Raw genomic sequence first — 3887 nt, 5'->3', positions numbered from 1 at the left:
CCGGGTGGGAGGGGCGCGCCGGCCGCTCCGCCGGCCCCACGCGGGGACCCCGGCCCGCCGCCCGCCGGCCCGCGCCCACCAGGCCCGAGCGGGCAGGCCGGCTGGCGAGCAGGGGGCGGGCGGGAGACGGAACAAAAGCGCCTTTGTTGAGCGGCAGCCGCCGGAGGGTCACACACAATGGAGGAGGGAGCCGGCTCCGCCGCCGCCGGGCCCGCCGCGGCGCCCTCCCGAGCCGCCCCGCCGGCGCCCCGCACACGTACACACACACACTCACGGGACTCCTCCGGCTCATCGAGGGAGTGCGGGGCCCGCGGACAGCCCCCAGGGTCGGCTCAGGTCTCCGGCTGTGCTGACGGCAGCGGCGTCTCCGAGGCTCTCGCTTTGCCGCAGTCGCCGCCATGTAACCCCGACCCGAGAGAGAGGGCGAGGGAGATGGGGCGGGGCCTCCGGGGCCACGCCCCCGCACGTCACAGGCTCACTCCACGGGTTCCCCCGCCCCCGCCCGGCCCCGCGCGCCAGCACGCGCCGGAATTTCCAAAGCCTGTGACTGGGCTCCGCGGGCCGCGGGGGCGGCGCAGGGCGCGCGGGCGCTGGGGCCGCCTCCGGAGGCTGGACCCGGGACCGCTCTGCTATGCTCCCTGTCCCCGCGCTGGAGCACAGCGACCCAACTCCTTGCGAGCGTTTCCTGCGCACCTACTACGTGCAAGGCGCTGGCAGTCCAGGAGGAATAGGCCTTCGTCCCTGTCCCCGGAAATGGGCCTGGAACGAGAAGGCTGGAGCTGAAGATGGATTGGCTAGAAGGCAACAGCCGACGTACAGGGCAAACGCGTTAGAGGCCAGGTGCTAAGGAGGTTGTTAAATCTGCCCGCGGGTACGAAGGAAGGCTTCTAAGGGAGGTCGCCACGGGTGACCTTTCAGCTGTATCAGAAGGAGCTGATATAACCGGAGGAGGTGAGGAGGAGGGTGTTCCTGCGGCGGGAACAGTGTGAGCAACGACGAGGAGAGCACCTGACTTGTTGCAGGAACTGGGACTAGGCCACTTTGACTGAAGCGCAGAATTTGGGAAGGGAGGTACTGTGAGATGCAGTGGGCAACAAAGATTGGTGCCTTCTAGGGCCCACGTGGATGAAAAGCAAACTTATTTTATTAATCATGGCTTCTTGAGTCCCCGGAGCCTTTCCAGTGTTTATGTGAAATTTATGTAGGTATTTATGAAATTAGAGACGCGGGTCAACATTTTTTTCAATGACTAATCACCATTCCTGATGAGAACCAAACGTTTGGCCGCCCCTTATCCATTATTATGCCCATCTTTAAGCTTCAAGTGTGAGGCAAAGGCCACTTCAAAGACCAAGGTAGTGGCTTGAAGTTAAGTGGTTGGTATGGATCGTGAATGTTTATTTTTTCTATTTAAAATGATACCTTCAGTACCAGGCGTGAAGAGGAGACGGAGAGCAGATAAAACTAAGACAGAGGAGAGGCATGTTCCAACTGCAAGGCTTCTAATTTGTGGATGCAGACAAAAGCAACAAGATCTCCTTACCTGTGACCACTATCCATGCCTACTGCCCCGCTCTAGGCTCCCCTCAGATTCCTAAGACACCTTTCCTCCCCCATCCATCAATGTTTGATCATGGTGGGGGGGGGGAATAAATCACAAGCACAGGTCCAGCAGAGACCACCAAAATAACCTGTTGATCAATCAAAGCCAAGTTTATTGCTTACAGCAGTAAGAGAGACCACTATGTTGACAGTCTCAGTAGTGTCTCAAAGAGGAAGGTCAAGGGTAGGATAGTTATAAGATTCAGGGGATCTGGTTTAAGACAGGTCTTTCAGTAAAAGAGCATGGTTGAGACTGGGCTAAATTTGTGATATAGTAGTTTAGGATGAGTGGACACAGGGAGGGGAGAGTTTTGAAGCAAGCCTAAAAGAGTAAGCAGTTGTTCAATAAACCCAATAGAGTAATCTTGTTGAGGAGGGGGCTGTTTACCCTGACGAAGGCTGGGTCAGTCAGTAGTCTGTTGTTCAGATAAGTGGACTTTGAAGAAGTTCTGGAAGCTGCACTTAAGTTATTTGCAACTTCTCTGGCAAGAATTTCTTGGAATTAAAGTCATGTTTATGCAGCCAGTGGAGTTGTACAGTCATGTTATTGTAGTCAGTCTTAGTTCTTAATCCTATTGTGTGGCCGAAAATAGGTCTCAGTAGTTTTTCAAACTGCAGGTTATGATCCATTAGTGAGTAGTGAGATCATATTGATGGATTATGACCTGCATTTTTTCTTAATGAAATAGAACAAAAAACTAGAGAACATCGTCCATAAGAAAGAGTAAACACTGTTTTGTGAAACTTTTGTTTTGATTACGGGCCACATTTCAACAAATCTAAAATGTCAGTTATGACTCGCCGTTATTTTGTGTACTATTAAGAAAGCGAAAACTATCAAAATATGATACCCTATTGCTGCATCCTGATTTCAGATTAAAATGGAGGAAGTGCTTCTTCAAACTGATGAAATGTAAGATATGTATAAATGTGCCAATTGGATCACAATGTAAAAGTATTTCTATTTATTGCTCATTGCTATGAGCTATGCTATTGGTAGAAGAGTTGGAAAGCCACTGTTGTAGTGGAGGAATGCAGGAGAGGAACAGGTAAGTACACCATAAGGCAGCATGAGATGCTTCCTGAGCAGAGATGCCAATTACCTGCTCTTGTTAGACTATGATGGAAGAAACAATTGAGGTCTGGGGACATCGGGTAAAGGTTCAAATGGAAGAGAGAGTGTCTGAGCTGGGCTTGATTCCATCAGAAGTACACAGCCATTTCTGGATGAGAGAGTGGAATATACAAAGGCATGAATGTGTCAGGCACACTTTGGAAAACGGGAGAAGTTTGACAGGCCTGGGGGAATAAAGACAAGTTAGCGCCAGATTGAGAAGGCCTTGATTGGATGCCAAAACTTTTGGGTTTGTGCCAAAGGCAGAGGAATTTAGATTATACAACTAGTATTTTAGAACGGTAGTTCAGGCATGGATAGGAAGGAGAGGTTAGATGAGCAAGAAGTTGGAGACAGAGAGTAGGAGAATCCATTGTTTTGTCTGCCCTGCATCCAATCTACCTTATTCTGGTAACAATATTCTGAGGTCCTTTAAGGAGCCACCCTTTCCTGTGTAAGTCAGAATTCTTTCTGTCCCAGTGACAGAAAACCCAACCCAAACTCTGGGTTAAGCATAAGAGAAAGAGAGAGTGTGTCTCTGGTAGGCACAGAAAGGGGATGACAGCATGAGCAGTATTTGTGGAGCAGAATCAGCTAGACTTGGTGAATGCTTAGACAAGCGAGGGGTAAGTCTTCAGTCACCCAGTTGCTCCCTCATTGCCTATTTGAGTTTAAATTCTCTCATTAGGCTACTTGTTTTTTTACAATTCGGTTACTATCTTCTTATGAAGATAAACTGCCAATATTGTGACTTTCAAGATGGAGGGGAAAACAGATTTTAGAAATATAGACCACTAAGCTTGATGCCACTCCCTGGAAATTTTCTAATATAAATCACTGAAAACCGTGTGTTAGGGAAAATCTAACAGTTAATAGGAGTCATTATGGATTCTTTTCAAGTAAGTCATTACAAAGAAATATCACTTCCTTTCTTGATAGAATTATTACATTACTGAACAAAGATGTTGGTCATTTCAAAAGTCAAGACACTTTTGTGGATAAGATGGAGAGATGTGAGTTTAGGTTATTGCAAAGAAAGGTTGGTTAATGGAGTGACATCTTGAGGCCTAGAATTCTTAAGAAAAGCAGTACAGATTTTTCCCCTTTTGTCCAGTCCTGAGTAATATTTTTATCAATGTTTTGAGTTGATACTTACCAAATTTAAAGAAGA

General features: G+C 48.5%; 1 protein-coding gene across 4 annotated transcripts in view; it reads right to left on the bottom strand.

Annotated features, from left to right (window-relative positions):
• MAPK6 (mitogen-activated protein kinase 6) overlaps window positions 1-993 on the bottom strand; it is a 35568-nt gene extending 34575 nt beyond the window's left edge. The window contains exon 1 of one of the 4 annotated variants that reach the window (XM_046653088.1): window positions 694-993. The gene's annotated coding sequence lies outside the window, so the exon portion shown is untranslated. Of the gene's footprint in view, window positions 1-260; window positions 431-693 lie in introns of those variants that run through there. The other 3 variants (XM_046653083.1, XM_046653085.1, XM_046653086.1) reach the window with 3 other exon arrangements.
• Window positions 994-3887: the final 2894 nt, after the last annotated feature.

This window comes from Equus quagga, chromosome 2, assembly GCF_021613505.1.
Source record: "Equus quagga isolate Etosha38 chromosome 2, UCLA_HA_Equagga_1.0, whole genome shotgun sequence".
NCBI classification, from domain to species: Eukaryota; Metazoa; Chordata; class Mammalia; order Perissodactyla; family Equidae; genus Equus; species Equus quagga.
The sequence above is the reverse complement of the archived record's forward strand: the minus strand, read 5'-3'. Positions and strand labels throughout refer to the sequence as shown.